This window comes from Monodon monoceros, unplaced genomic scaffold (assembly GCF_005190385.1).
Source record: "Monodon monoceros isolate NGI ecotype Baffin Bay Population unplaced genomic scaffold, NGI_Narwhal_1 Super_Scaffold_21, whole genome shotgun sequence".
Taxonomy (NCBI): domain Eukaryota; kingdom Metazoa; phylum Chordata; class Mammalia; order Artiodactyla; family Monodontidae; genus Monodon; species Monodon monoceros.
The window spans coordinates 13743133-13767465 of NW_021703778.1; the positions used below are offsets into that span (position 1 = coordinate 13743133).

At 39.9% G+C, this 24333-nt stretch overlaps 1 protein-coding gene across 10 annotated transcripts in view; it reads right to left on the reverse strand.

The window, feature by feature from the left end:
- Window positions 1-24333, reverse strand: part of MLLT10 (MLLT10 histone lysine methyltransferase DOT1L cofactor) — a 245652-nt gene that overhangs the window by 199204 nt on the left and 22115 nt on the right. The gene's annotated exons all lie outside the window — the stretch shown is intronic.

The following is a 24333-nucleotide window of genomic DNA, read 5'->3' on the forward strand; positions in this document are numbered from 1 at the left end:
AAATCCCTACCAAGTGAGTAATGGCATTTTTCACAGAACTGGAACAGATGATTTTTTAATTTCTATGGAAACATAAAAGACCCCGAATAGACAAAACAATCTTGAGAAAGAAGAACAGAGCTGGAGGAATCCCACTCCCTGACTTCAGACTGTACTACGATGCTACAAAACAGTATGGTACCAGCAAAAAAAAAAGACACATAGGTCAATGGAACAGAATAGAGAGCCCAGAAATAAACCCACATACCTATAGTCAATCTATGACAAAGGAGGCAAGAATACACAATGGAGAAAAGACAGTCTCTTCAACAAAAGGTGGTGGTAACGCTGGACAGCTACATATAAAAGAATAAAATTAGAACATTCTCCAACACCATATACAAAAATAAAATGGATTAAAGACCTAAATTTAAGGCAAGATACTACAAAATTCCTAGAGTAAAACAGGCAGAACATTCTTTGACATAAATCACACCAGTTTTTTTTTAATCTGTGTCCTAAATCAAAGGAAACAAAAGCAAAAATAAACAAATAAGACCTAATTAACTTAAAAGCTTTTGCACATCAAAGGAAACCAAAGACAAAACAAAAGACAACCTGCTGAATGGGAGGTTGAATGAATGGGAGAAATATCTGCAAATGATGTGACTGATAAGGGGTTAATACCCAACATATATAAACAGCTCATGCAACTCAACATCAAAAAACCGCCCAACTGAAAAATGGGCAGAAGGGGACTTTCCTGGTGGCACAGTGGATAGGAATCTGCCTGCCAATGCAGCGGACACGGGTTCGAGCCCTGGTCCCGGAATATCCCACATGCCGCGGAGCAACTAAGCCCGTGCGCCACAACTACTGGGCCTGCGCTCTAGACTCCAAGAACCACAACTACCAAGCCCGCATGCCACAACTACTGAAGCCCACGTGCCTACAGCCTGTGCTCCGCAACAAGAGAAGCCACCACACTGAGAAGCCCGCACACCGCAATGAAGAGTCGCTCCCGCTCGCCACAACTAGAAAAAGCTCACGCACAGCAACAAAGACCCAATGCAGCCAAAAATAAATGAATTAATTTTTTTTAAAAAAAGGGGGGCAGAAGAACTGAACATTTTTCCAAAGAGGAAATGCAGATGGCCAACAGGCACATGAAAAGATGCTCAATATCGCTAATTATTAGAGAAATGCAAATCAAAACTACAATGAGGTATCACCTCACACTGGTCAGAATGGCCATCATTAAAAAGTCTACAAATAGGAGTTCCCTGATGGTCCAGTGGTTAAGAATCCGCCTTCCAATGCAGAGGACGCGGGTTCGATCCCTGGTCAAGGAACTAAGATCCCACATGCCACGGGGCAACTAAGCCCATGCACCACAACTACTGAGCCCACGCACTCTGGAGCTTACACACCACAACTAGAAAGAAGCCTGCACGCCACAACTAGAGAGAAGCCCGCGCACCGCAACAAAGATCTCGCGTGCCACAACTAAGTCCCAATGCAGCCAAATAAATATTTAAAAATATTTTTTAAATCAATGAAAGCATTCTGTGAGAATCAATGCACTATATGAAATTTACAATAAAGACAATAGTATCATTCATTATAAAAAAAAGAAAAATACTGATTCAATTACTTCACTTCTACAGAGCCAAAGGAAATATGATAGAAATGGCAATTATTAAGTACCGTGTCATCTTCATATCACTTACACACTTTAATTTCAAGACATGAAAAGACGTGTACAGAAATATTTTATATCACTGTTTATGACTATAAAGTTTTTATTATAAGTCCAACTGTATAACAATGAGGGAGCTAATGCTATATTCACAAAGATTTTAAATGAGTTATAAAATGCAGAGAAGAAAATTCTAAAAGAGAACTACATGCTAATAAGTAAAATACTATTACTATGTCTTTACCTTTAGTCTTTTACTAAAGGTAAAAATAGATATATAGAAGACTTGAGAGAAAGAAATAACTACAGACAAAGGAGGTTTAAGTTATAATTAGAGGCTATACCCTAAGCTCAGGAAAAAAGTATCAGGTTCTGGACAACAGAGATTCCAGACCCTACAGTAAACTAATCCAACCTGAAAAGTTTCACAGGGCAGGCTGCAGCTGTACACGTTACTATTAAAGTTCCACAGATGCATTCTTATTTAATAACTGAGAGGTACTGTTAAAATGCACAAGTAAATCCTGTAAGAGAGTACACAGATTATAAGGAGACAAAAAAAAAAAAACACACATTGAAGATCTTACTTTTTTTTTCTATTTTATACATAGTAGTTTATATCTCTTAATCCCCTGCCTTGCCCCTCCCCTGCTCCTTCCTTCCCCACTGGTAAACACTTGCTTGTTCTTGGTATCTGTGAGTCTGTTTCTGTTTTGTTTGTTTCTGTATTATTTTACTATTTATTTGGCTGCATCGGGTCGCAGGATCTTCACTGAGGCATGCGAGATCTTTAGTTGTGGCATGTGACTTCTAATTCCCTGAGTAGGGATCAAACCAGGCCCCATGCACTGGGAGTACGGAGTCTTAGCCACTGGACTACCAGGAAAGTCCCTCTGTTTTGTTATATACATTCATTTGTTTTATTTTTTGGATTCCAAGATCTCACATTTTAACAAAGGGGGGAAAAACGTTTTAATTGAAACGGTCCAAACAAGCGGAAGTTATATAAGGTGGTTCCTTCTTTTTTACATCATGTAGTATACTAAGAAAGCATGCAACTACTTTCCATCTTTATAACACAGGCATCAATTTCCAAATACTTTTCCTACTTTACTTTAGATTATTTTCCAAAATATAAAACTCAGTATACTTCACTAAATCAAGTTCACCCAAAATAATGACTTTTAGGAGGCTGTGGCTATTAACAAGCCATTCAGGGCTTCCCTGGTGGCACAGTGGTTGAGAGTCCGCCTGCCGATGCAGGGGACACGGGTTCGTGCCCTGGTCCGGGAAGATCCCACATGCCGTGGAGCGGCTGGGCCCGTGAGCCATGGCCGCTGAGCCTGCGCGTCCGGAGCCTGTGCTCCGCAACAGGAGAGGCCACGACAGTGAGAAGCCTGCGTACCGCAAAAAAAAAAAAAAAAACAAGCCATTCATCTATACTGGTTTACTCAGACTTCGAACACCATTGTATTACAGAAAGCAACAAGATAATAATTATTTTTTAAAAAATAGTATAGGCTAAATAAGAAGAATAAATTCAAGCTTTAAGTTTGATCTTCCTCATATTATATAAAAGATGTAATTGTGGCATTAAAAAAGTATGTGTAGGGAGGGGCTTCCCTGGTGGTGCAGTGGTTGAGACTCTGCCTGCTAATGCAGGGGACACGGGTTCGAGCCCTGGTCTGGGAGGATCCCACATGTCGTGGAGCAACTAGGCCCGTGAGCCACAACTACTGAGCCTGCACATCTGGAGCTTGCGCTCCACAACAAGAGAGGCCGCGACAGTGAGAGGCCCGCGCACCACGATGAAGAGTGGCCCCCGCGTGCCACAACTAGAGAAAGCCCTCGCACAGAAACGAAGACCCAACACAGCAAAAATTAATTAATTAATAAACTCCTACCCCCAACATCTTCTTTAAAAAAAAAAAGTATGTGTAGGATAAAACATTTACCATCATTACTTCTTCTTCCAGGCAAAACATAAAAATACATATTAATTAACCTATTTTTTCTTGTGTTTTAGAAAGACTCATGACTACCAGAGTAGAAATAAGCACCCAGAGCACCCAGGCTGGGGTCTCCAAACAGCATTTCCCAAAGGAACCAGAACTACTGAAAGAAGTGGATGATTCCAGGTCTAGGTCAAGTATGCCCTGAATACCTCATTCTATCAAATAGCAAGGAAGCTGTAAAAGACTGCTTTAGTCATGTGAAAAGGACCTATGGTCCAACCTAAAGAGGCTCCTGATGGCCAAAGATGAAATCATCTAATGCTAACAGAGATAAAAACTGCAATAAACTGAAAACTACCAAATATTTTAAAATCCATCATAAAATGAATTTCTACTTCAAAAATTGCTGAGTGGACTACCCTGGTGGCACAGTGGTTAAGAATCCACCTGCCAATGCAGGGGACATGGGTTTGAGCCCTGGGCCGGGAAGATCCCACATGCTGTGGAGCAACTGGGCCAGTGCGCCACAACTACTGAGCCTGCGCTCTAGAGCCCATGAGCCACAACTACCGAGCCTGCGTGCCACAGCTACTGAAGCCCACACACCTAGAGCCCGTGCTCTGCAACAAGAGAAGCCACCGTGATGAGAAGCCTGCGCACCACAACAAAGAGCAGCCCCCGCTTGCCGCAACTAAAGAAAGCCCATGCGCAGCAACAAAGACCCAACGCAGCAATCAATCAGTCAATAAATATTAAAACGAAAAGAAAAGGAAAGAACTAAATAGGGAATTCCCTGATGGTCCAGTGTTAAAGAATCCGCCTTCCAATACAGCGGATGTGGGTTCGATCCCTGGTCGGGGAACTAAGATCCCACATGCCGCGGGGCAACTTAGCCTGCGCACCACAATCACTGAGCTCGCACGCCTCAACTAGAGTCCGCGTGCCGCAAACTACAGAGCCCATGTGCTCTGGAACCCACTCACGACAACTACAGAACCCCCATGCCCTGGAGCCTGCGTGACACAACTAGAGAAGAGAAAACCCACAGGCCACAACTAGAGAGAAGCCCACGCGCTGCAAAAAAAGATCCCACATGCCTCAACAAAGATCCTGCGTGCTGCAAATAAGACCCGATGCAGCCAAAAATAAAGAAAATAAATCTTTAAAAACAAAAAAGAACTAAATAAAAATTCTTAAACTTAAAAATATAATACATGAAGTGAAAAATTCATTGGATGGGCTTAACAACAGAATCAAGATGACAAAGGAAAGGGTCAGTGAGCTTGAAGCTACATCAATAGATAGGATCTATCTGAAAAAGAGAAAATGGTAAAAAAAAAAAAATGAACAGAGCTTCAGGGACCTATTGAACAGTATCAAGAAGCCACCATGTATAATTGAAGGCCTGGAAGAGGAGGAGGAGGTGAGGGAGAGAATATGAATATGAGAATATGGCAGTAAAGAAAATTTTGAAAAAATAATGGATGAAAATTTCCTCTATTTGAAGACAAATTTATGGATTCCAGAAGCACAGTGAATCCCAAACAAGCAAAACTGCTTCATGAAAAGCAAACAAAAGTCTTCAAGAGGCAGCCAAAAGAAAAGGACACACCAAAGACAGGGAAACAGTGATTGAATTAACAGCTGATCTCTCATCATAAACTATGGAAGTCAAAACAGTAAAACAAACATCTCTAAAGTGCTTGAAGAAATAGAACTGTCAATCCAGAATTCTGTATCTAACTAATATATCCTTCAAAATGAAGGTGAAACAGACGTTTTTAGGTAAGAAAGAGCAAACAGAATTCATCACCAGGTGATATAGACTACAATAAAGGCTACAAGAAATTCTTCGGAATAAAGGGAAATGGTACTAGATGAAAAACACAAATCTTCAGGAGGCAAAGAAGAACACCATAAATGGTAAATATCTGGGTAAATATTGCGTTGGCCAAAAAGTTCGTTTGGGTTTTTTCGTAAGAGCTTATGGAAAAACCCGAACAAACTTTTTGGCCAACCCAATATAAAAGACTTTTAGTTCTTAAATTCTTAAAAATACATATGATTACTGAAAACAAAAATTGTAATACTGTCTTCTGGGGTTTATAATATATGTAGCTCTAATATATATGACAATAGACAATAGCATAAGTAACAATGGACAGAGGTGATGTGATGTAAAAGAATCTCTACAGTTACAAGATTTCTACACTTTACAAGAAGTGATACAATATTAACTATAAGTGGGTACGCTAAATAGACTGTAAAAAAGGTAAGGAAATATACTGAAATTGCTAGAGAAACACTAAGAAACTAATGCAAACAGAAATAGCTCTATAAAACTGGTACATTAAAAATTCTCTACATGCAAAAAATTAAGTTGGACCCCTTATGCATATGATATATAAAAGTAACTCAAAATGGATCATATACTTAAATGTAAGAGCTAACACTATAAAACTCTTAGAATGAAACTGGAGTAAATTCTTCATGACTCAGGGTTGGATAATGGTTTCTTAGATACAACACCAAAAACAGAGGCAACAAGAGAAATAATAGATAAATTGGAATTTTCCAAACCTAAAACCTTTTGTTCTGCAAATGATACCATCAAGTAAAAAACCCCATAGAATAAAATACTTACAAGATATATATCTGATAAGGGACTTATACCCAGAAAATATAAAGAGCTCTATAACTCAATAATAAAAAGATATATAGGGACTTCCCTAGTGGTTCAGTGGTTAGGACCCCGTGCTTCCATTGCAGGGGGCTCGAGTTTGATCCCTGGTTGGGGAACTAAGATCCCACATGCTGCAAGGCATGGCCAAAAAAAATAAATAAAACCTTAAAAAAAAAAAAAAGATAAATATCCTAATTAAATACTGGGGCAAGGATCTGAATAGCCATTTCTCCAAAGAAAACACATAAATGACCAAAACAAGCCTGTGAAAAGATGTCTAACATTCATTAAAGAAATACAAATCAGGCTTCCTTGGTGGTGCAGTGGTTAAGAATCCGCCTGCCAATGCAGGAGGTTCAAGCCCTGGTCCGGGAAGATCCCACATGCTGCAGAGCAACTAGGCCCGTGCGCCACAACTGCTGAGCCTGCACTCTAGAGCCTATGAACCACAACTACTGAGCCCACGTGCCACAACTACTGAAGCCCGTGTGCCTAGAGCCCGTGCTCCACAACAAGAGAAGCCACTGTGATGAGAAGCCCGTGCACCGCAACGAAGAGTAGCCCCCACTCGCCACAACTAGAGAAAGCACATGCACAGCAACGAAGACCCAATGCAGCCAAAAGGAAATAATTAAAATAGATAAATTTATAAAAAGGAAAAAAGGAAATACAAATCAACACCACAATGAGATACCACGAGGATGGCTAAAATCAAAAGATAGGGCTTCCCTGGTAGCGCAGTGGTTGAGAGTCCGCCTGCCGATGCAGGGGACACGGGTTCGTGCCCCGGTACGGGAAGATCCCACGTGCCGTGGAATGGCTGGGCCCGTGAGCCATGGCCGCTGAGCCTGCGCGTCCGGAGCCTGTGCTCCGCAACGGGCGAGACCACAGCAGTGAGAGGCCTGTGTACCGCAAAAAAAAAAAAGATAAACAAATCCTGTTAGCAAGAATGTGGAGAAATCAGAACCCTCATATATCGCTGATGGGAGTTTAAAATGGTGTGGCTGCTTCAGCAGTTCCTCAAAAAGTTAAACACAGTTACCACATGCGTCAAAAATTCCACACCCAAAAGAAATGAAACCATACATCTACACAAAAAACATGTATGGAAATGTTCAAAACAGCATTATTCAGAATAGCTAAAATATAGATAAAATCTAAATGCCGATCAACTGAGTGAACAAATAAAATGTGCCAGATCCGGACAATGGAATGTTATTCAACAAAAAAAAGGAATAAAGTTCTAATACATGCTAAAACATGAGTGAACCTTAAAAACATTTTGCTAAAAGCAAAAAGCCACTCACACAAAGTCACCACACAGTGTATGACTCCATCTATATGAAATGTCCATTCCTTTCAGGTGACTATGGTACATTCACCACAAAATAAGACACAATGAATTAAAAGGAATGAAATCATACGAAGGCAACTTCCCTGGTGGTGCAGTGGTTAAGAATCCGCCTGCAATACAGGGGCCACGGGTTCCAGCCCTAGTCTGGGAAGATCCCACATGTCATGCAGCAACTGAGCCCGTGCGCCACAACTACTGAGCATGCGCTCTAGAGACAAGCCACAAATACTGAGCTCGCATGCTGCAACTACTGAAACCCACGGGCCTAGAGCCTGTGCTCCACAACAAGAGAAGCCACTGCAATGAGAAGCCCGTGCACCTCAACAAAGCCCACGAGCAGCAGCCAAGACCAACGCAGCCAAAAATAAAATTAAAAAAATAAGGAAAGAAAGAAATCTTACAGAGTATGTTCCCTGACCATGCTAGGGGAAAAAGCTATAAAATTAATTAATAACCTAAGATTTCACCTAAAGAATCTACAAAGGTGCAAACTAAACCCAAAGTGAGAAGAAGAAAGTAAATAGTAAAGAGTAGAAAAAGATGAGATAGAAACTCTAAAGAAAATTTAAAATCAAAGACTGTCCTTTGGAAAAATAAAGTTGATAAACTTCTAGCTAAACTAATTTAAAACATACACAAAAATTACCAATATCAGGAATAAAGGAGGAATTATCACTATAGAACCCACAGATACTGAAAAACCAAAGATTATTAACTTTACACTAACCAATTCAACAACTTAGATGAAATGGAAAAATGCCTTGAAAAATACAATTTACCAAAATTGACAAGATGAAACAAAATTTGAAGAGCCCTTAAGTTGAATCCATCATCAAAATCCTTCCCCAAGGGCTTCCCTGGTGGCGCAGTGGTTGAGAGGCCGCCTGCCAATGCAGGGGACACGGGTTCATGCCCCGGTCTGGGAGGATCCCACATGCTACAGAGCGACTGGGCCTGTGAGCCATGGCCGCTGGGCCTGCACGTCCGGAGCCTGTGCTCTGCAACGGGAGAGGCCGCAGCAGTAAGAGGCCCGTGTACCACAAAAAAAAAAAAAAAAAAAATCCTTCCCCAAAATACAACTCTAGGCTCAGATTTTTTCACTGGTAAATTCCATCAAACACCAAGGAGAAAACAGAATCAATCTCACACAAACACTTCTAGAAAATAGACTACTTCTGAAATCATTTTCTAAGTTCAGCACAAAAAATACTAATGAATATACTAATACTACCAAAACCTAAAAAGAAGCTACAAAAAAAATTACAGACTAACATCTCTGAAGTACACAGATGCAAAAATATTTAATAATAATACTAGCAATGTAAATACTGCAATACAAAAAAAGAATAATACACCATGACCAAGCAGAGTTTATCCCAGGAATACAAGGATATAACATATGAAAATATTAATTCTGCAAAAACATCACATAATCATCTCGAAAGATGCAGAAAAGGCATTCGACAAAACAACATCCACTCATGTCATAAACTGTCACAAAACTAGGAAGAGAAGAGATCCTACTCAACCTGTTAATCATACCTTTTCATTCTGTATTTTTGATACTTGGAGGCCTTGCTGACCCTGGAGGGCTGTCCCTCCCAAGGCTAGCTAATTCCTGGAGATAGCAAACAACTCCCCAGCTTGCTTTCATATGCAAACCAACCAACTCAAAGCTCATACCCCCAACCATCTCTATCTATTTTACACTGGCTACTATATTCCCCTGCCCTAATCGCCCCAGGGCCAGGTACCAGACAACTAGGGGCAGGCCCCATACCCCAAAGCCCTTGATATTATTCAAACTAGACAATCCTAAACCTGATTACGAGTCCTTGACTATTTCTTCCCACAGAAACCAAAATAAAGGCGCTTGCCTTTACTTTCCCCCCACCCCCACCCCGTTCACACCTGCTGCATCCTAATTAGGGTGCTTCCCCATGTGTCTTCCTAGGCTGTGGTATACCCGCCCTCCTCTGGGGAATCTGTGAGTATAACGAATTATCTTTTCAATGGCAATCATCTCCTGATCTGTTAGCCTTCCCTGCCACACTTAAGCAATAATAAAACCTGTATTTTAAAACAACCTGATAATGATCATCAATAAAAGTCTACAGCTCACATAATTAATGGCATAAAACTGAATGCTTTCCCCCAAAGAATGGGACCAAGACCTAAGTGCATGTGATAAGGGAAGAAAATAGAAATACAAATTGGAAAGAGGTAAAAAGCTTCATAACGTGATCACTATTAGAAAAATCGAATTAAATTGTCTACCAAAAAAACTCATAGAACCAACGTGAGTTAAGGTTGTTAAGACACAAATCAATAAACGTAAGTCAATTCTATTTCCATATACTAAGAATAACTAAAAATTGAATTCTTTAAAATACTCCCTCCAATAATATCAAATAACATGAAATATTTCTAAATAAAAATAACTTTAAAAACAAAAGACATGCAAAACCAAAGGCTGAAAACTACAAAACACTGCTCAGGAAAACACAAAGATGACCTAAATAAATGGAGAGATATGCCATACTAATGAACAGGAATATCTAACATTGTCAACATGTCAATTCTCCTCAAATTGATCTACAGATTCAAAGCAATTGCAATCATAATCCCATCAGCCTTTCAGAGAAATGCAAAAGCAAATATCAAACTTTTTATGGAAGTGCTAAGGACTTAGCAAAGCAATCTTGAAAAAGATGAAAAACACTGAAGGACTTGCAAATCTGATTTCAAGACTTTCTATAAAATGACAAATAATCAAAAGTTTGGTAATGATATAAGGACAGACAAACAGATCAGTGTAACAGAATAAAGATTTCTGAAATCGAACCGACTTCTGCAGCCAAGTAATGTTTCACCAAAGCAACCCAGTGAGGAAAGGAAACTCTTCTCAATAAAATAGTGCAGGGCTTCCCCGGTGGCACAGTAGTTAAGAATCTGCCTGCCAATGCAGGAGTCATGGGTTCAAGCCCTGGTCCGGGAAGATACCACAACTGGTGGGATCCCTTTAAAAAAAAGAGAGAGATAAAATTCACAACAACTAAAAGACAAAAAAAAAAAAAAAAAAAGACATATACAGAAGCAGGAAATTATACCCCATAATAAAACAAAAACCAAACCTTGAAATGTCAGTCTTGAAATGACAAGAAGAATTAGTATACAAGTCCTTTCAAACAATTATTATGAATACAGTTCATAAAGATCTTCTCTTAGTTGCCACAGAGCAACTAAGCCCATGCACCACAACTACTGAGCCTGCACTCTAGAGCCCGTGAGCCACAACTACTGAGCCCACATGCCACAACTACTGAAGCCTGCGCACCCAGAGCCCGTGCTCTGCAACAAGAGAAGCCCTCACTCATCACAACTAGAGAAAAGCCCACGTGCAGCAACGAAGACCCAATGCAGCCAAAAAATATTTTTTAAAGTTACATTTTCATAAAATGGTGCAGAAACAATTATGCAAAAAACCTATAAAACTTAATTTGAGATGCATCACAGACCTAAATATAAATTAGCAAAACCAAAAAGTTTTAGAGGAAACAAAGGAAATTACCTTCATGACTTCAGGGTTAGGCAAAAGTGTCTTAGCTCACAGTAAGCAATAACTATAAAAGAAAAAACTGATAAATTAGACTTCATCAGACTTAGACATTTCTGCTCATCAAAAGGCACAGTTAAGAAAATAAATAGGAAAAAACAGACTTGGAGAAAGTACTTACAAAACACTTATCTAACAGAGGACTGGTATCCAAGACATATAAGGACCTTCTGCAATGCAAAAAAAAAAAAAAGAAAGAAAAAAACAGACAAAGAAAAAATAAGGAGAGAAAGAAGGAAAAAGGCTAAAGCTTTAAACAAACTCTTCCCAAGAGAAACACATGAATGGTCAATAAGCAAATTAAAATGTGTTCAATATCACTGGTCAATATGAAAATACAAAATAAAACCACAATAATACCACTTCCAGTCAAGATGGAATGAAAGAGACCAGATTTACCCTTCTGCATGAAATAATAAAAACCTAACAAAATGTATGAAACAATAATACTGAAGATTTTAGACATGTAACAAAAGACAGTGATCCCTGGGAGACAAGAAACAAATAACACAAGCATACATTTGCCCAGCTTACTGCCTTGAGAGTCTCCAGGCCGTGGAAGGAACCCAGGCAGAACCTGTGGGCTCCCCAAGTTGAGGAAATGGAGCTGGGAGTCCAAGGAAGCCAAGGTGGCTAGAGCTCACAAGGGAGACCAGCACTGAGTAGAAAGCTGGAGAGAGAGAGAAAAATGAAGAGATCTACAGAGGCTCACCCTACAATATGTTGAGTAACTAATCAGCACTTGGGTGTGAGAGAACTATTCAAGGCCAGGGAAAGAACCACCAAATATTTAGAAGTGACAGCACCCACACCTCACACAAGGATACAAATAATGGCTATTCTTGAAAGCCAGAATAGAAAACCAACTAATTCATACTGCATCAGAGTACTAAGAAGCATAATGCCTCAGAAGGAGGGGAAAAATTAACCTAGACTAAACCTAGCTCTGGTCCATTCAAACAAAACATAAAAGCAAGACCCAAAAGCAACAAACTGTTTTCCAGTAACTTAACCATGTCATAGAACAAAGTCCAAAAATATTTTTAGGCATACTTTATAAAACAGAGAATCTAACAAGATAAAATTCACGGCCTTTCTCACCTTCTGAGATGGCCCACACTCTGCCTGTGAAGTGTGTTTCTCTCTAAATAAATCCACTTTTTACCTATCACTTTGTCTCTCACTGAATTCTTTCTGCGATGAGACATCAAGAACCTGAGCTTCATTAAGTCCTGAAACCAGTCATTCTACAGGAACTGAGACCCCCACACTCAGGTGGAGGGTGGCGACTACCTGCTGAGCACAAGCACTAGACCCCAGACTGTCCGGACCACAAAGTTGATGGTTAAGATTCCTAAAACACCACACTGTTACTTCACAACATATCAATGAGAAGAAAGTCATGAATCCTACAGCCTTCACCCCCAAATGTTGCCTTTAAAACTGCTCCCCTGAAAGCCATTGGGGAGTTTGGGTCTTTTGAGCATGAGCAGCCTGTTCTCTTTGCATGGCCCTGAAATAAATTTTTCTCTGCTCCAAAAGAAAAAAAAAAGGATAAAATTCACAACAACTAAAAGACAAAAAAAAAAAAAAAAAGACATATACAGAAGCAGGAAATTATATGCCATAATAAAACAAAAACCATTAAACCTTGAAATGTCAATCTTGAAAAGACAAGAAGAATTAGTATACAAGTCCTATCAAACAATTATTATGAATACAGTTCATATGTTCAAGGAGACAGAGGAAATATTAAACTTGTTACGCAGAAACATCAAATTAAAAAAAGTGAACTTCTAAAGATGAAAATCATAAGGTCTAAGAGGAAAAATATACTGTATGAGATTTACAGCACATGAAACCAAGTAATAGTTACTAACCAAAATGAAACAGAAAAAAAGTACTTTTAAAAAATGAATAGAGGGGCTTCCCTAGTGGCGCAGAGGTTAAGAGTCTGCCTGCCGATGCAGGGGACACGGGTTCGTGCCCCGGTCCGGGAAGATCCCACATGCTGCGGAGCGGCTAGGCCCGTGAGCCATGGCCGCTGAGCCTGCGCATCCGGAGCCTGTGCTCCACAACGGGAGAGGCCGCAACAGTGAGAGGCCCGCGTAGTGCAAAAAAAACAAAAAAAAATTAATAGAGCACAGATTAGCTTTGAGACAACTTCAAGAAGGCAAGTACACTTATAAATGGAGCCACAAAGGAGATAATACAGAAAAATATATTTGAAGAAATAACATCAACCATTTTCCAAATTTGATGAAAACTTAACAGCTAAGACAAAGCACTCTTTAAATAAACACCAAGCAATAGAAACATGAAGAAATGTAAACCAAAACATATTATGATCAAATCGCCTACAACCAGAAATAAAGATCTTTAAAGCAGCCAGAGGAAAAGGACATATTACATTACATACTGCAGAATCAAAGAAAGTTGAAATGGTTATATTAATTTCATATAAAGTAGAATTAATAAAAATCAACAATATTGGGACTTCCCTGGGGGCACAGTGGTTAAGAATCTGCCTGCCTGTGCAGAGGACACAGGTTTGAGCCCTGGTCCAGGAAGATCCCACATGCCGCGGAGCAACTGGGCCAGTGAGCCACAACTACTGAGCCTGCTCTCTAGAGCCTGCGAGCCACAACTACTGAGCATGTGCCACAACTACTGAAGCCTGGGTACCTAGAGCCTGCGCTCCGCAACAAGAGAAGCCACCACAATGAGAAGCCCACGCACCACAACAAAGAGTAGCCCCCACTCACCGCAACTAGAGAAAGCCTGCACATAGCAATGAAGACCCAATGCAGCCAAAAATTAAACGAAATAAAATTTTTAAATTTAAAATCAATAATATTATCACCAAAAAAAGAGGATCATTTCTCAAAGATAAAGGGTATAGCTCATTAAGAAGATACGAAAAATCCAAAACATTTATTCACCTAATAACAGCTTCAAAAAACATAAAGTAAAAATAACAGAACTATAAGAAGAAAAGTTCCACAATTATATTTGGAGATTTCAACAAACTTCTCTCAATAATTGATAGAACCAATAAACATAAAATCAGTAACGATACAGAAGTCTTGAACAATACTATCAACCAGAAAAATACCATCAACCAAACTGATGTTAAGTGACATTTATAGAACACTAATACAAACTAGCATAATATTCTGTTCAAGGACATAGGGAACATTTACCAAGACCAAACATATTCAGACCATGAAACATCTCTTATATTTAAAAGATTTTAAGTCATAAAAAGAATTTTCTCTGACCATAATGTAATTAATTTAGAAATAAATGATGGAAAAATCTCAATATTTGGAATCCAAATATACCTCTAAATAACCAATGGGTCAAAGAAGAAATCCAAAAAGAAAATATACAGTATTTTTAAATAAATTAAAATGAAAAAAAAAATTTACTGAACTTTGTGGAAGGCAGTTAAAAGCAATAAATGAGGGGGAAATTTATAGCACTAAATGCCTGTTTTCTAGAAAAGAAACAACTCAAATCAATCACTTCACCTTGCACCTTACAAACCTAGGTAAGCAAAGAATAAAGATCAGAACTGAAATCAATGTAATATAAAACAGAAAAAACAAAGGACTTCCCTGACTCTGCCATTCCACTGCAGGGGGCATAGTTCAATCCCCGGTCAGGGAAGTAAGACCCCACATGCCGCAAAAAAACAATACAGTGAACGATGAAATCAAAGGCTACACTTCATCCATTTCTGGGAGGATGGAATAGAAAGAAGTACTTTTTCCTATTCCTCCTACTAAGTACAAGCAAAAACTGTGAACATTAAAAATAAAATAAATATATTCTGAAAGGTGGTGAGAAGGCAAATTAACTAGAGACCACAGGACCCAAGAAACAACATGGCAGTGAGCTCCCTGGACTTTCTTTTTGCCTAATGTATCTCACTCTTGGTATGGAAGAATTCAGCAACCCAAAAGCACCACCAAGCACAGCCCAAAAAAAAAAGTCCCAATGAAAGGCTTCTCTCTCTAGACAAAGGACCAGGAAGAGGGCATAATAGGTAGAAAGAAAACTGTTAGACAGTAGCTGCTCATCACAGGAAAAACTGACGCTACCCACTCCTGCAATGGTCAAGTGGGGAACAAACCTAGACATCCACCTTTGTGATTCTATAAATCAGCTGAAGACTCCCACTGGAGTAGTGTAAGAGCAGGTCAAGTAAGGAATCAGAACTTTCATCCTCACTAACAGGTAATGAGCACCTTTCCCCATACTATCGATGAAGACAACACGGGAAGCCTGGACTTCCACGCCCATCTGGCAGTAATGAGGGAACCCACCCTGTCCTCCCTGGTATGGTATCAGTAAAAGTCAAGCACAGAATCAGGCCTTTCACCAAAACACAGTGTTAAATGAGGCCACATCCACTGTGGAGATCAAGTATGGAGCCATAACTCCGAACTCTGCTTGGCATTAATAAGCAGTTTCCCTCAAATGTCAACAGAGGCCAAGTAGGAAACCTGAACTTCACCCCTACCTGCTATAGGAAAAGGTGTCCTCACTCTTCCCCTGTCAGACAAATGTCAGAGAAAGAAAGCCAGGTAAAACAGGTTTATAAAAGATGCAAAGTCCCATAACATAATACAAAAATGTTCAAGTTTCAATGAAAAATCAACATTGAGATGTTTGTAATCTTTTTGTTTGTGTTTTTTGGGTTTTGGCTGTGCAGTGGGGCTTGTGGGATCGTAGTTCCCCGACCAGGGATTGAACCCGCACCCTTGGCAGTGAAAGCACAAAGTCCTAACCACTGGACTGCCAGGGGATTCCAAGATGTTTGTAATTTTAACATCTGACATGGATGTTAGAATCATCTAATGAAGATTTTAAAGCAGCCCTGATAAAAATTATTCAACACACAATTATGAACATAAAAATGAGAACTAGAAAACTTTAGCAAAAAATTGAAGATATACGGAAGAACAAAATGGAAATTTTAGAACTGAAAAGTACAGTAAGAAAGAGCTCTCTGGGGGCTTCCCTGGTGGCGCAGTGGTTGAGAGTCCGCCTGCCGATGCAGGGGACACGGGTTCGTGCCCCAGTCCGGGAAGATCCCACATGGCGCGGAGCGGCTGGGCCCGTGAGCCATGGCCGCTGAGCGTGTGCGTCCGGAGCCTGTGCGTCCGGAGCCTGTGCTCTGCAACGGGAGAGGCCTGCGTACAGCAAAAAAAAAAAAGAAAGAAAGAAAGAGCTCTCTGGATGACCTCAAGAGCAGAAAGAGAGGAAAAGAATCAGTGAACTAGAAAATATTTCAGTGAAAATTGCTCAATGTAAACAACAGAGAAAACAGACTGAAAAAAAAAAAAAAATGAAAAGAGCCTTGGGATTTCCCCAGTGGTCCAGTGGGTAAGACTCCATGCTCCCAATGCAGGGGGCACAGGTTTGATCCCTGGTCAGGGTGCTAAGATCCCACACGCCACACAGCTAAAAAATGCTAATCATCTGAGTCTTCAGCAAGTCGTAATAGTAACATCAAAGATCACTGATGACAGATCACCACGACAAATATAATAACGAGAAAGTTTGAAACATTGCAAGAATTACCAAAATGTGATACAGAAACATGAAGTGAGCAAATGCTGTTAGAAAAATGGCACAGACAGGCTTGCTCGATGAAGAGTTGCCACAAACCTTCAATTTGTTAAAAAAAGAAAATAAGTGCATCTGTGAGGCACAATAAAGTGAAGTGCAATAAAACGAGGTACGCCTATGTAGGGAAAACATAATTTAAAAGAGAGCAGCTTTCTCATCAGAAACCACAGAAGCCAGAAAGACATGACACAACAATAAAAGAGGAAGCCTCAAGGAAAATGAAAAAAATATATTAAACTGAACGAAGGGACTTCCCCGGTGGCTCAGTGGTTAAAAATCTGCCTGCCAATGCAAGGGACACGGGTTCGATCCCTGGTCCAGGAAGATCCCACATGCCGCAGAGCAACTAAGCCCATGCGCCACAACTCCTGAGCCACAACCACTGAAGCCCATGTGCTCTAGAGCACACGTGCCACAACTACCGAGCCTGTATGCTGCAACTACTGAAGCCCGCACACCTACAGTCTGTGCTCTGCAACGAAGAGCAGCCATCGCAATGAGAAGCCCATGCACCACAACAAAGAGTATCCCCCGCTCGCCACAACTAGAGAAAGCCCGCACGCAGCAACGAGGACCCAACACAGCCAAAAATAAATAAAATTCTTTTAAAAACTGCATGAAGGGCTTCCCTGGTGGTGCAATGGTTGAGAGTCCGCCTGCGGATGCAGGGGATGCGGGTTCGTGTCCCGGTCCGGGAAGATCCCACATGCCGCAGAGCGGCTGGGCCCGTGAGCCATGGCTGCTGAGCCTGCGTGACCAGAGCCTGTGTTCCGCTACGGGAGAGGCCACAAGAGTGAGAGGCCCGCGTATCGCAAAAAATAAAAAAAAGAAAAGAAAAAAAAATGCAAAATCAGTGAATGTAATCTACCATATTAACAGGCTAAAGGAAAAAAATTACATGCATCAATTGATGCAGAATAATTAACAAAATTCAGCACCCATACATGACTTTCAAAAAGCTGAGAATAATAGGAAAATAGGTAAATTTCCTCAACTGCATATAGAACATCTACAAAAAAACCTACTTAGTGACATCCTACTTAGTGGTTTGCATCACTGAGTGAATGCCTTCCCCCTAAGGTCAGAAAAAAGTATGTCCACTCTCAACAATCTTAATGAACATGGTGCTGAAATTTCTAGTCAAAACAATTAGGCAAGCATAAAAGGGCATATAAATTGAGAAGGAAGAAATAAAAATAACCCTATTTGCAGATGACACAATAATCAGAAAATAAAACTCCCAGAATAAGTAAATTCAACAAGGTCATAGGATGCAAGGTACATATAAAAATCAGTTGTTATTTCGAAACACTACCAATAAATGCGTGGACACCAAAATTAAACGTACAACATTATATACAATTGCTTCCCACAAAATTAAATACTTATAAATCCACAAAACATGCACAGGACTTATAGGCTGAAAACTATGCCAAACTGAACAACAACAAAAAAAAACAAACAAGGAAGACCTAAATAAATGGAAAAACACAGAACGTTCATGGATTAGAACACTCAACAGAGTAAAGATGTCAGTTCTCCACAAACTGATATTCAGTTTAATGGTATCCTATCAAAATTCTAGCAAGATTTTTGGACCGATAAAGACAGGTTATTCTAAAATATACTCTTTTTTTTTGGCTGCTCTGGGTCTTCATTGCTGCGTGCAGGCCTCCTCTAGTTGCAGCAAGCAGGGACTACTCTTTGTTGCGGTGGCTTCTCTTGTTGCGGAGCATGGGCTCTAGGCGCACAGGCTAGCGGGCTCAACAGTTGTGGCACACGGGCTTAGTTGCTCCGCAGCACGTGGGATCTTCCTGGACCAGGGCTCGAATCTGTGTCCCCTGCATTGGCAGGCAGATTTTTAACCACTGCGCCACCAGGGAAGTTCCTATACATATTTGTAAAAACCAACAATGCGGACTTCCCTGGTGGCGCAGTGGTTCGGGGGTCCGCCTGCCAATGCAGGAGACACAGGTTTCGGCCCTGGTCCAGGAGGACGCCATGTGCTGCGGAGCGGCTGAGCCCCTGCGCCACAGCTGCTGGGCCTGCACTCTGGAGCCCGCGTGCCACGGCTAGTGGGCTCGCATGCTGCAGCTGCTGAGGCCTGCGTGCCTGGAGCCCATGGTCGGCGGCCGGGGAGGCCACCACAGTAAAAGGCCCGTGCACCGCGGCGGGGAGTGGCCCCCGCTCACTGCAGCTGGAGGGGGCCCACGCGTGGCGGTGAGGACCTAACGCAGCCAAAAATAAAATTAAAAATAAATAAGGACTTCCCTGGTGGCACAGTGGTTAAGAATCCGCCTGCCACTGCAGGGATCGAACACGGTTTCAATCCCTGGTCCGGGAAGATCCCACATGCCTCGTAGCAACTAAGCCCGTGCGCCACAACTACTGAGCCTGCACTCTAGAGCCCAAGCACAACTATTGAAGCCCACACGCCCTAGAGCCCATGAGCAGCAGCTACTGAGCCCATGCACCGCAACTACTGAAGCCCAAACGCCTAGAGCCCATGCTCCACAACAAGAGAAGCCACTGCAATGAGAAACCCACACACAGCAACAAAAGAACAGCCCCCGCTCGCCACAACTAGAGGAAGCTTGCGCACAGCAATGATGCCTCAACGCAGCCAAAAATAAATTTAAAAATTTAAAAAAAAGAAAAAGAAAAGAACACAAACAACAAATGTTGGTAAGGATGTGGAGAAAATGGAACCCTTATGCATCGTTAGTGGGAAGGTACATTGGTGCAGCCACTGTGGTAAACAGTATGGTGTTTTTTAAAAAAACTAAAAATAGAACTACCATATGACCCAGCAATTCTACTCCTAGATATACACCTGAAAAAAATAAGAACACTAATTTGAAAAGATATTTGCACCCCAATGTTCACAGCAGCATTATTTACAATTGCCAAGATACAGAAACAACCTAAGTGTCTATCAACAGATGAATGGATAAAGAAGATGTGACACACACATTACACACACACACGTATACATGTATATACATATACCATGCAACACTACTCGGCCATAATAAAGAATGAAATTTTGCCATTTGCAACAACATGGATGGACCTGGAGGGTATTGTGCTATGTGAAACAAGTCAGAGAGAGAAAGACAAATACTGTATGCTTTCACTTATATGTGGAACCTAAAAAACAAAACAAATTAATGAATATAACAGAACAGAACAGACTCAGATGCAGAGAAAAAAACTAGCGGTTACCAGTGGGGAAGGGCAAGACAGGGGTAGGGAATTAAGAGCTACAAACTACTATGTATAAAATAAATAAGCTACAAGGATATATAGCACAACACAGAAAATATAGCCAATATTTTATAATAACTATAAATGAAGTATAACCTTTAAAAACTGTGAATCACTATGTTATACACCTGTAACTCACATAATATTATATATCAACTATACCTCAACAAAAAACAATAATTAAAAAATATATATATAAGTAGTTACAAGGGACTAAGCCTCGGGGCAGAAAGGAAACAGGTGTAGCTGTAAAAAGAGTACCATGAGGGATCCTTGTGGTAATGGATATATTCTGTTTGTTAACTGCATCAATTTCAATATCCTGGTGGGGATACCATCCTACAGTTCTTCAAGATGTTATTAGCATTGGGGAAAATGGATAAATGGGAACTGGGTAAATAGTAATTATATTATTTCTTACACCTGTATGTGACTCTACATTTGACACAAAAGGTTTAATTAAAAAATAATTGTAGGGACATCCCTGGTGGCGCAGTGCTTAAGAATCCACCTGCCAATGCAGGGTACACGGGTTCGAGCCCTGGTCTGGGAAGATCCCACATGCCGCAGAGCAACTAAGCCCGTGCACCACAGCGACTGAGCCTGTGCTCTAGAGCCCGTGAGCCACAACTACTCAGTGTGTGTGCTGCAACTACTGAAGCCTGCATGCCTAGAGCCCATCCTCCGCAACAAAATAAGCCACTGCAATAAGAAGCCCGTGAAGCACAACAAAGAGTAGCCTCTGCTTGACGCAACCAGAGAAAATGCACACGCAGCAACAAAGACCCAATGCAGCCATAAATAAATAAATAAATTTATTTAAAAATATAATAATAATAATTGTAGGGGACTTCCCTGTTGGTACAGTGGTTAAGAATCTGCCTGCCAATGCAGGGGACACAGGTTCGAGCCCTGGTCCAGGAAGATCCCACATGCCGCGGAGCAACTAAGCCCATGCACTACAATTACTGAGCCTGCACTCTAGAGCCCATGAGCCACAACTACTGAGCCTGCATGCTGCAACTACTGAAGCCCACACGCCTAGAGCCCATGCTCCGTAACAAAAGCCACCACAATGAGAAGCCTGCGCACTGCAATAAAGAGTAGCCCCCACTCGCCACAACTAGAGACACCCCACACAGCAACGAAGACCCAATGTAGCCAAAAATTAAATAAATAAATAAATAAAAAGTTTTGTTTTTTTTTTTAAACTATTGATTTAAAAAAAAAAATTGTAGGGACTTCCCTGCTGGTCCAGTGTTAAAGAATCCGCCTTCCAATGCAGGGGACGTGGGTTCAATCCCTGGTCAGGGGACAACTAAGCCCGCACACCGCAACTACCAAGCCCTCACACCTCAACTAGAGAGCCTGCACGCTGCACGCTACAGGGCCCACATGCTCTGGAGCCCGTGCACCACAACTAGAAAGAGAAAACACACCACAACTAGAGAGAAGCCCACACGCCTCAACGAAGATCCCACATACCACAACTAGGACCCAATGCAGCCAAAAAATAATAAGTAAAATAAATAAATAAAATATAATTGTAAATGAACAATCTGAAAAGGAAATTAAGAAAACAATTAACTGCATTTATAAGACCATCAAAAAAGAAAGAAAGAAAACCTTGGGAATAAACTTATCCAGAGGCAAAAAACTTATACACTGAAAACTACATAATGTTGCTGAAAAAAATTAAAGGTGACACAAATAAATATAAGTTCACAGACTGGAAGAATGTTAATACATCATCACTATCCAAAGTGATCTACAGATTCAATGCAATTGATACCAAAATCCCAAGAACATTTTACGCAGAAATAGAAAAATTATTCCTAAAATTCGTTTGGAATCTCAAGGAACCCTGAATAGACACTAAAATCATGAAAATGAAGAACAAAGTCAGAGGACTCACACTTCCTGATTTCAAAACTTACTGCAAAGCTACAGTAACCAAAGTGGTCTGTACAGGCATAAAGGCAGACATATCAAAGAGAATAGAGAGCCCAGAAATAAATCCTTGCATGTACTACGGTCAAATGAGTTTTGATAAGGATGCCAAACCATTCAATGGGGGAAAATCACCTTTTCAATAAATGATGCTAGGAAAACTGGATATTCACATGCAAAACAATAAAGTTGGACTCTTACCTTACACCATATACAAAAATTAACCCAAAATGGATCAAAGACCTAAATAAATGTTAAGGGCTAAAACTTAAAAAACACTTAAAAGAGAAAATGTTACAAAAAAAAAAGAGAGAGAAAGAAAATGTAAGGGAAATCTTCATGACACTGGATATGGCAATGATTTCTTGGACATGACACCAAAAGCACAGGCATCAAAAAACAAAAATAGATAAACTGAACATCATTAAAATTAAAACTTTTGTGCATCAAAGAACATCAGCATAAGAATGAAGAAACCCACAGAATAGGAGAAAATATTTGTAAATCGTATATCTGATAATATCTAGATCCGAAACTAGATAAAGAATTCTTACAATTCAACAACAAAAAGACAAACAACCCAAATACAAAATGGGCAAAGAATTGAATAGGCATTTCTCCAAAGATTTACAAATGGCCAAAAAGCACATGAAAAGACGTTCAGCATCACTAACCATTAGGGAGATACAAATCAAAACCATAAGGAGGTAATACCACTTCATACCATTAACATGGTTATTATCAAAAAAATGAGCTGGAGGGGATGTGGAGAAATTGGAACCCTCATGCATTGCCAATAGCAACGTAAAACAGTGCAGCCATGGTGAAAAACATTTTGGCAGTTCCTCAAAAGTTGAACATAGAATTACCATATGATCCAGCAATTTCACTCCTAGTATATATCCCAAAAAACTGAAAACAGGGACTCAAGTAGATACCTGTACACCAATGTTCATAGTAGCATTATTCACAATAGTCAAAAGGTAGAAACAATCCAAGAGTCCATCAAAGCATGAATGGATAAATAAAATGTGGTACATACATACAATGGACTATTATTCAGCCATAAAAAGTAAATTCTGACGCATCTACAACATGGATGAACATTAAATGCTTTAATAACTAAGTGAAATAAAGGACAAATATTGCATGATCCCACTTAAATGAGGCATCTATAGCAGACAAATTTCATAAAATAGAAACTAGAATACTAGAAGTTACCAGGGGCTGGGGAGAGGGTGGTAGGGGGATTTCTTTAATGGGTACAGAGTGTCTGTTTGGGATGATGAAAAAGTTCCAGAAATAGATACTGGTGATGGTTATAAAACATTATGATTGTACTTAATGCCACTGAACTGAATTGCATACTCAAAAATAGTTAAAATGGTAAATTTTTTGTTGTATACATTTTATCAGAATTAAAAAAGAAAACCTAACAACTAGACATTACTATGTTCATAGATTGAAAGATTCAAAACTGTAAATAGATGTCTCAAATTGATTTACAGAATCAATGCAAAGCTAATCAAAACACTAAATGGATTTTTCATGGAACAATAAGATTCTAAATGGTTATCAAATGCAAAGAGCAAGAGGCGAAATATTAAAAAGAAGAAAAAGACAAGAGGGAAATACTAATTTTATCTGACATATGTCCAGACTTTAAAAAGCTAGAGTAAAAAAGAAAAGTAGAAGCTAGAGTAATTTTAAAACTGGTATCGGCATAAAGAACAGAACAGCAAGTCCAGAAACAAATATACACATATATGAACTGCTGATTCATGACACAGTGGCACAGTACAGCAAAAGTGGAAAGAATGGTGTTAAAGTAACTGGATGTTCCTTTTTAACATAATATGTGATATATATTATGCATACAATATGTATAAAATATATAAATATATAATGTACGTAAAATAAATACGTTTTCCCCCATTTCATTCTATACATAAAATCAAATCCAGATGAGTTGGTTATAGACCTAAATGTAAAAAGCAGTTAAAAAAAATAATTCTTTTATAGGAAAATCATTTCATGCCCTCAAGTTAGTAAAAGATTTAACAGGTTGCAAAAAACACTAAGCACCAAAAAAAAAAAAACCCTGAGAACAAAAAAAACCCACCTGAAAATTTTGACTACAGTGAAATTGAGAACTTTGCATTAAAAGGATAAAAAATGAACCACTGACAC